The 10,404-nt window shown below is 38.2% G+C and overlaps 1 pseudogene; it reads right to left on the reverse strand.

Moving 5' to 3' along the window:
• Positions 1-4,250, reverse strand: part of LOC105743147 — a 12,879-nt pseudogene extending 8,629 nt beyond the window's left edge.
• Positions 4,251-10,404: the final 6,154 nt, after the last annotated feature.

Genomic DNA, 10,404 nt, shown 5'->3' on the forward strand with positions numbered 1-10,404 from the left:
TAATTTGTATTACAATGTAAGGTGGGAAGAGAAGCTAGCTTCTTGAGCTGCTGCTACAGCTCCCTTGCTCTCTTGCTCTTTGCCACCACCATGAAAGGTTGCTTTCTGCTCTGTGCTGCTCTGCATTGGACCCAGATGAGTGTGGACTGAAACCTCCAGTAACTGTGAGCTAAATAAACCTTTCCTTCCTTCAGGAAAGAAAAAAAAAAAAAAAAAACGCTACAGTCTTTTTCTCTGTGGAGCAAAGAGAATGAGACCATGTGAGCAGAGCAGGGTCCACAGAACGGAGGCCACAGATGACCACACTGCTGTGCTGCTCACACTTCCGTGTTAGAATCGTTCACCTTCAAAGTCTACTTCCAGATAGCTTGGTGGTCTAAGCACCTGCCTGGCAAGCATAAGGACCCGGGTTCAATCCCCAGTACCATATGGCATGCCAGTCCTGCCCCACCAAGTAAGTAAATAAATAAAAGATTTTTTTTTAATCTCACTTATTTTAGGTGCACACACAGAGAAAAGCAGATGTGCTTCATGCTTCTAGGTTCTCTCTAAATGTGTTGACAATATGCAACTTTAACTGGGATTTTCTTATTTCTCTCAGGCCTTAAGATAATCATAATGGTTGCTCTTTCCTTTTGGGCAGTTTCTCTCCCTTTCATAATTTTGTACCTTACGGAGCACCATGCTTACAGCAACATGCAACATAGTAACCACTGTTGAATTCCTACCATCTTTTTTTTTTTAATTGTGCATCTTTTCTAATTTTTTAAAATTATTTTTATTATCTTTAAAATAAAAAAGAAATTAGCCATACTATTTGAAAAGCAGCAACACTACTGAGGCACCAGAGCACCATTCTTCTGATACTGTTGTCTTAAAGAATTTGTTCTGAGCTAGGCATGATGGTGCAACCCTGCAGTACCAGCACTTTGGGAGACCGAAGCAAGAGGATCACAAATTCCAGTCTAGTCTGGGCAGGTCAGTGACTTAGTGAGATCCTGTCTCAAAGTTAAATGAGAGGGCCAGCCAGACAGTTCAGCAGATTAAAGCACCTGCTTGGGCAGGCACAGGAGCTGAGGATTCGATCCCCAGGTGTGCTGAGACTGTGATTGAAACTGGGCATGGTGGTGTACACCTGTAATCCCAGTGCTTGGGAGGCTGAAAACAGGAAGATCACTACAAGTCTAATCTGTGTAGTGAGACCCTGTAGAACCTGTACTAGACACATTTTTTTTAAAAAAAGTTAAATGAGCAAGAAAGAAGTAAAGAAGGGTAAAGGGGGAAAAGAGGGAAGGAGAAGGGAGAATGGGAGGAGAAGGGAAGGGAATGGAAGCAAAGGAAAGGGAAGGGAAGGGAAGGGAAAAAGAAAGGGCTGAAGATACAGCTCAGTGTAGAAGCATGAGTTCAACCCCCAGTATCACAACAACTAAAAAACAAATTTTTCCCAAAAAATATACTAACATTACAGACAAAGGATATGTCACACTTAGGTTAAACCTGGTATGATGATATAGTAGATGATCCTATAAAACCTTCAGAAGTTATTGACTGGGAAACAAAGAAATTTTACATGAAAATAAGACCTACCTTCCACCAACCTCTGTGTTGTTAAGAAACTTAAAAAACTCTTGCTAGTAAGACAATTATAAATTTTAATTTTGATGAGCTAAACAGCTTCTCCAAAATTTGCTTATTTTGGTGAGAATTCATCATTTGAATTATCTTTTCTTCTTCTAGAAGGGAAATAATGAGTTTAATTTTACATGGAAGACATGTGTTTATGATAGCTTTAAAAAAGAATACCACAAGAGGCCTTTATTCACGGAAAATAAAATTGTTTCGGAGAATGCAGACATGACTGTTAGACTTTTTTCCCTACATTATCATGTTAAACTTACTTCTAATATGGCTCAGCTATTTCTTCATAATGTAAAACTTCTTTTATGTCAATGAAAAAGACAAATTAATTCACAGAGGAAAGACATGAATACAGAGAGGCATGATATTGAGGGTATTGATAGGTGGTCATTAATCACTCTAAGAAGGTTAAAATAGTACAACTCTCAGTCAAAATCTGCAATGTAACTTTAGCACAATATCTGTGACACATTCTATTCTTCCCTTGATAATAAAGTGCACAACTAACAGCTCTGAAAAGTTTAATAGTCAAACCACCAGAGATAGGCTTTCTGTACTATACATAAAGGGAAAATTTTAGAACTGCAGCTTTGGGAGTAGATGACCCTGCAGTGTTTATGTATTACATCACCTCATTGTTAAGTATTATTTTGATTATTTTGAAGAAAACTAAGATCTATTGTAAACAAATGCATCTGTCTGTACAAAAATCCATAGAAACCAAGCCAGGCAGGGAGGTTGCATGCCTGTAATCTCACTACTCTGGGAGACAGATGCAGAAGGATTACAAATTTAAGACCAAGGGCTGGGGAGATAACTCGGTAGAATAAGTGCTTGCCTGGCAAGTGCGAGGATCTGAGTTCGATCCCCAGTTCCAACAAAAAAAAAAAAAAATTAAGACCAGCCTGGGTAATTCATCAGCTTAGCAAGACTCTGTCTCAAAATTAAAAATAAAAATAGCAATAATCATCAACATATCATAGTCAGAGAGGTAAATAGGGAGTCAGGCTTAAAATCAGAGAGCCCATGCTTAATTCAATGCTATTGAAAGGCTAGAGAGAACTAGGGCTGAGGGAGAAGTGAGGGAGTGAGAGAAAGTGTGTACACTAGAGCGACTTCTAATTCTCTGGTCAGCCTTATGATCAGGGAAGTCAAAAGTTGGCCATCTGAAGAATGAAAGCAACTGTAAACTTGAAAGTCAAGAAAAAAAAAAAAACATGAAAGAATACAAGCAAAGCATTTCATCAGTGTCTATCATGATTCATTATTTACATTCATCCAATTTCCAAAGCCCTCTTGACAAGTTCTGTTAGTAGGAATGAAGTAACTGTGTGAGTGGAGTCTATTGAATTGCTTTCCTTCTTTGTCTTTTTTCAATTGTCTTGAGGAAACAAGTTGTTTGGTATTTTCTGAGATTATCCCCTGTAGGGAATCTATCTTCCCATCATTTGTAAGCCCAGATCCTTTTTCTCATTTCAGTTTTAAAACAAACCTACTGACAGCTGAAGCTGGCTTGGCCTTGCTAAACGCTGAGTGATTCCTCTGGTCAGGAGAATATCTCATCAGTTCCTAGAATGTTATTTTCTTTAAAGGAGTCCTGTCAACTAATTTTTTTGCCTATTGCCCTCTAGTTTAGGGACTTCTATTGGTCCATAAGTTAAATCAATTTATTCTTAAAAGTTTTTAACTGTGATTTGGTAATACTTGTGCAAGTATACAGAGTACCAGCCATGAATTACATTTACTCTTATTCTCACATCTTTCAGCATCTGCCAGCACTATTCATACTTCTGTCTTGTTTTTACAACTTGTACACAAACAACATTGAACAGGGAAGAAATTTCAAATCCTTTCTTTATTCAGGAGGTCATTGAATAGATGCTCCTGTGAAGAGAAAATGTTTTATGTGCTTATAAGCTATATAAAGGAGTATTCAATCCTATTTGAAAGGAATTGCAAATGAATATTCTTTAAATTCTGTTTTCTAGACTAACTGAATTAGTTTTCTAGTCTATTCCAAGTGGAACAGTTTATCTGTGTACGTTTCCTGGAATTTATAGTAAAGTATCACATCCTTAGATGTAATATTTTATTATATACACAGTCGCATACAAGTAGCTAAAAACCCATCAAATATGCACATATAGTTGTCAGTGCTGTTTATCACATGCTACATAGGAATGACACACAGGCATGGCAACACACATATGATACCTGTTGGTTTTTTCATTTCCTTCTTGAGGTAAGATCAAAGAAATAAAGATACACAGAAAGAAATTAAGGAAATCAGAATTTTAAAAGCTACGCTTTTAAGAAAAAAATGCTGCTTCATGACACGTAAGTTACTCAAGCCTTTTTTTCTTACAGGAAACTCACTCAAAATTTCCTAAGGGTCTTAGAGACATGTTAAGTCTGTACATTGGGTTCTGAACCTATTATTTTCACCTGCAAATGAGCTTCCTCTGTCCTCAAGGAAGTGATAATATTGGCAGGCAGTGTATCTCAAACTCAAACACAGGTAGTTTGCATTCTGACACAGCCCTCCAGATGGATAATCTAGCGGAGGAGCATGCGTCCTAGACACTCACCTTGAAGTCATCCCGAAGCCCCATAAGTACACCCAGCTCTGGGTCATAATGAACCTCTCAAGGGCCTGCACTTCACAGCTGAGTGTGTACTTTTAATTTTTGCCTAATAAACCCTTCCCATTGTCTAGCTCTGAAAATTCTTTTTGTACCATGGGATTCAGTGGACCTGCAACTTAGTTCTACAGGGTGGGTTTAGGCACCTCTTAGGACTCTGTCTGGTGATACTTAATGACTTTCCACATTGCAACCATTGCAGTCACATAATGAAGATGTATAGAGCAGCTGATTCGTACCTAGGTGCTCAAAGGACACAAAGGCATAATTCTTTCTCTAGAATACAATTTCTGATGTTTTTCTTTATTTTGGTTTGTTGTTTGTTTTGCATTTAATTCATTTTTATAATAGGAAATATACATATAATTTAATCAAATTTATCCCATAATTTCTGGGTAGGGTGCATCTTAACATATTCGGTGCATGATGCAACAGTACAACCTTGACGATAGGACCTAGTCTGTTTCTGAATTCCTTTTGTATTGTCTTTCTTTGAACACTCTTTACTGTTGTGTTAGCCTTTCCTTTTTTCCTGCAGATGGTGTACTTTTAGTAGCACATCTACCGCTGAGCACAATGGCAAAGGGGATGATAGAGTCTGGTTGGTGTTTCACTATCCCATATGTAAATTATTTGTTCTGCTAAACCTAATTAAATTGTAAATGACCTTTGAACCCCGTTGTTTTAAACAATAAGTTCCACATTGTTTCATCCAGAAGGCATATAAATATTTTATAATTTCCCTTGTTTTTTCATTATAGGATAACTTATTAGATACTGGCCACCTCTGTCAACATCACCCATAGTTATAATCATTGACACTACTAGAATTTTTACACTTTTGTCTTTTCTTTCACAGTCCATCATTTCTGTATTATGAATAGCTGACAACAAGGAAATGTCTTTTCAATGCATAACACAACCTTTCCTCTCTGATAAGCTAACATTCTTCCCTTTCCCAACTTTTTCTTTTGCAAATCTTTTGGCACTTCCCTCCTGTTCAGGCTCAGTCTCCCAAGTTGAATTGGAGAAGTGCATCAGCATTCTGAAGAAGTGCAATACTGCCACAAAAAGTCAGTGTCCCATGTTCAAAAGTGATCTCATCAGAGTCAAAACAATTCACGTACACATGGGATGATCTTTGTAGTTATTATCAAGTGCTATATCCTTTGCAATGTCGAATATTAAAGACCAAATATACCCAAATTTGGATTCACAGAGCTTGTAATATTTGAGTACCGAGTGTAGCTCTTTTTAGGAACATAAGCTGAACCCACCCAATCAACCCTCATACAGCATTAGACCTTCATCAGCTGTGATATCTCTCTCAAGTTTAAATGCAATAGAAAACTTTTTGAAATGTCCAACAATTAGCCATACTTAACTTACTTTAGGATTTGGGTGGGGACTAGTGTCCAAAGTAATTACCTGCAAAATGAATATAATGTTTCAATAAAGCAAAATATTTATGATATCACTTTACTAAAAAAATGTTATTTCAATACAGCTTTTTTAGACCAATATCACTTATATCAGCTTACATATAATTCCTGGAAGAATACGGAGAGCAAACAAATAAATATCCTGCCAACATAAGAATTTCCCTGAAATTCCAGAAAACTTTGATTCACCTATGTTAGTTACAATTGTAATCAACTTCATTATTTCAGAATTGCACAAATATTCAAAGTAAGCCACAATATCTGACTCTGTATCATGTCTAAATGGCAAATTTACACTATGTGTATTTGTGAGTGGAAACCTCAAAAGAGTTGGCACTGGATTTTCTAAATCAACCTCAACAAATTTTCTGAATGGCATGAAATCTTCATTCTCAGAATGAAATTCATTGTCCAATAATTCTGAAAAATCATCCTCAGACTTACTATAACTTTCTGATTCATTAATCAATAATTCATCATCTGCAGTGTCTTCTGATTCAAACACTTTAGGTGGTAGTTTAATAATCTTCAAGTTCTTGATGAAATAAATGATAAATAATGTTCTCTGAGAAAAACACCTTCTGTTTTATTCCCTCCTGCATATTTCAAGGAATTATCTTCCAATATCCACAAATCTTTCCCCAGCACCTTCAACAGTGTAATTCCTGATTTTCCACACTTCCCCCATCCTGGCAAGGATCAGCAAGAATCAGTGCATCCTCCAGCTCCTCTGGAATCACAGACCCGTCACCAACCACACCAGCAGCTCCTCCATCATTTCCCAGCAGAGACGCTCCAGCTGTCTCAGCTTCAGCATCCCCTAAGAAGCCCATAAGCATCCCCAGGATTAGCATCACTTTTGATCCTGCCTCTGTGCTTTTCTCTTTATTTCAAATCCAGCTTTCTTAGCTGGATTACCATTTTTAACCTAATTTAATAAATACAACATCCACAGGCTAAAACATTATGCTTTAGGTTCATTGGGAGTAAGCCATCAGTACCCTTATCCAGACCATAAGGCACCTGCTGAGCACCTTGGGACATCATGGAGCACCTTTTATCCCAAGGACGGATCCAATGCACCTATTTTTCAGATAAGTTAACTATGAGTTACAGAGGCCTGTTTGATGCCCAGAGTAAATAACCAGCTAGAGGCCTATCCTAAACTACTCATGTCTTCAGATACCTAACTTCTGAATCCTTTCCAGGGATCATAGCTATTACTATTTTGAGTAATGCTGATACTTTGTTTGAAATATATCTGCTTGTAAATATTTACCATTTAGAGCTGCATGAATTCTTAAAGTGTATTTGATTACATCTAAGAAGCCAAAAAAAAACTTTTCTGAATTTCTCACCTTTGATGTTAGATTATAAGTCAATTTTTAAAGGACTTTTCAATGCCACAAAGTAGGTGAATGAGAAAAGAGCAGTTCATCAGCCTTCACAAGTAGGAGCATTAAGCACTATACCTCACAGGAAAAATGTCATGTGCTTCCAAATCATCAACCCAATTTGTTATTGGCTTGTTATTGCAAATAACTCTCCTAGCAAATAGAAATCCTGAATAGCTCACAGATAATAAATAAAATAAAATAAGAAATGTTATTGCACCTCACGGCTGCTGTCCTTCCTGGACTATTTATCTTCCATTGCCTTATCACTTTTCACTAGTACTCCAGAGTTCTCACATCCTCTTATGATACCTGGAGTGAGGCTGTTATTCCACAGCCTTTGCCCCTATTTGCGTGTGTTGTATGCCCTGGTAGTAATAATACATTCCCTCATTGTTAAGAGTGCAGTGACAAGAGCACAGATAATGCCACTCATAACATCACCACTCATTATTGATTACTTCTATGCATATTCTTGAACCCTTGTAAAAACTAATTTGAGCTGACTTTATCCCTAGCTCTTAATCACAATAAAACGTTCTTTCTCACCTCATCAATTAGTACATATTCATCTCCAGGAGTCTACCACTTTCTAAAAAGCTAATTCCAGTCTTTTATTTAAAATAAAAACATTAAATGATGCCCCATGCTATGCTGGTAAAACATTAAACCCAAGCTCCTGAGGTACATTCTTTTATAATGCAGATATTGAAATGTGACCCTTACCATTATAGGCTGATTAAAAGAGAAATTTTATGGCATCCCAGCATGCAGTCTGCTTTTAAATCTTAAAAAAGATGAAGAATAATGAATTATGAAGGCAGTTGGAGCTATTAAAAAGTGCTTAATTTAAAAAGTATTTCCCATAGTCACGGTTCAAGATGTTGATGCTCACAACTAAATTAGTTTACAACTCACCTGCATTAAATTCCTTAATTATTCAATTATTACTATGCATACCAGTTAAAAAGGCTAAATACCTTCTAGAATAATTGCTTCCTCTTTTGTTTCTAACAGACACAAGATTCCTTGAAACAGCAAACCTTATATGAGGTGTGATGGAAATATATAGTTAATATTGAAAACTTATGACAGTGAAATACACATGCCATTAATCCCCCTGGCATTAATTCCTCTGGCTGAGGGCACACCTATGCCATCCTTCTTCCACTTCCTGGAGCAGCACTGGAAGTCCTCTTCCTGTTTTTACAGGGCCTGATCACAACCACCGTGAATGTCACTGCTGTACAAGATCCAGAGGAAAGGCGAGCTCATGAGTACGTTAGAAGAACATAAATACGTTCCTCCACTGTATTCATCAGACCTGGCACCAAGCAACCTCTAGCTCTTCACCAAAGTCAAAATGACCATAAAAGGTAAATATCTGGAACCAACTTGGGACATCTAGGTAGACATAACAGCACAATTAGAGACACTTACAAACGAGGACTTCCGTTGCTTCCAAAAGCAGCAACGACGATGGGATGAGTGTGTTTGAAGTGATGAGCACTCCAAGGAACACCAAAGCAATGTGTCTTACTGGAGTAAAATTTTTAATTCACACATTCACTGTATCTTCTATTATACCTCATACATTAACAAATTAGTAGATCCTGAGCTCTGCGGTCGTGTGAAGGAGGGTTCCCCAGCCTCCAGGCCAGTGTCAGTCCGTGATCTATTATGAACTGGGCTACACAGAAAACTAAAACTCTTTCATTTTGTTCAACTGGGTGACAAGCAAGCAAAGCTTCATCCATATTTACAGACACTCCCATGTCGCTCACATTAACCTGAACTCTGCCTCCTGTGAGGTCAGCGGTGACAATAGATGCACATAGGAAAGTGAGCCCTAGTGTGAACTGCACACATGAAGGATAGATTGTGCCCTCTTTATGAGAAGCTAACCCTCAGTGATGTAAGGTGGAGCTAGGGCAGTGATGCTAGCACAGGGCTGTGGATGCGAAAACAGAGCAACACTTGCAGAAGGTTTTGACTGCACGAAGACCATAATGAGTCGGTTGCTTGCAGACTCATATCAAAACACTGCCGGTGAGTGGAGATGACAATGAAGCTGCTTCTGTGGCAGATGCTGTACTGGCAAATGACTTGATGTACTTCAGTTGTACAGCTGTCCCTGATGCCCATTCTTTAAGTCAGAATCCAGCCCTTATTTTAGTCTGCACATGGTCCACTGGTTAAAACACTTTCCCCTGGGCTCCATGCCTACATGTGCACTTGTTTCAGTCACAGTGTTGGAAGCCCACAAGCTACCCTCAGCCAAAAGGTGCAAAAACTAATTTCACTGGAGATCTTGGAAAAGTTTGAAGGATCCAGTGATGAGATAACAGAGGATGCTAAGATGGCCAACAACGAGAAAGCTACATATAAAAGAAAATACCAAGAGTCCTACTGAAATGACAGGTTTGTTGCAACAAGCAATCCACATTCTCCAAGCCAACTTTATATAATATGTGGCAACCAGCTATCCAACAAACACATAAAATCTTCAAAATCATCTCACCGTGTGGAGACCAAGTACCCTGCATTTAAAAAAAAAAAAAAGAAAGAAAAACAAGCCTCCAAAGTCTTTTAAAAGAAAAACAAATGATGTGGATTTGAAGAACAAAAGCAATTACTACAGGCCCCCATCTCACCCAATGTATCTGAGAACATCACTCGGTGGCTAACAGCCATGCTGAGGCTAAGAAGCCCTTTACAGTTGGTGAATAGTTGGTCCTGCTCTCAAGATTTTTGTCATGAACTTTCAGCTAGAGTTCCAAAGTGACACCAGGTGGCTCTTCAGCTAGCACCATAGCTAGGTGAATTAATAAATAACATAGGCTATTGGGGCAGGATGTTAGGATTAATGAGTCACCATGGTGCATGGCACAGATGGAGGAGTCTATGGATGTCAACGACAAGGCAACAGTGCTTATTTTTGTAATACATATTTTTCATGAGGTTGTGCATGTGCACTTCTGTTGTCAAGCAAAAACACAGCTGCAGAACTATGACGTCTTTGAATGACTGCATGTCAGAAAAAATGAATTAGTCACTTAGTGTTGAATCGAAGTGGCACTGTGCCTGGACAGCTCCCTGGTTCCACCACTGGGTCAAAGAGGCCACTTCTGAATGTGAGCCTACACTCTGCTTCAGCTATAGAGAAATGATTCCAAGCCCCACATGTCACCTAGATTTAATATTTGCAGGATGTGATTAAAGTTTTCATCCATGTAAAAACACAACTCACGTCTGCCTGTACAGCTCTGTGAAGAGATGGATGCCATG

This window comes from Octodon degus, unplaced genomic scaffold, assembly GCF_000260255.1.
Source record: "Octodon degus isolate 3935 unplaced genomic scaffold, OctDeg1.0 scaffold00102, whole genome shotgun sequence".
NCBI classification, from domain to species: Eukaryota; Metazoa; Chordata; class Mammalia; order Rodentia; family Octodontidae; genus Octodon; species Octodon degus.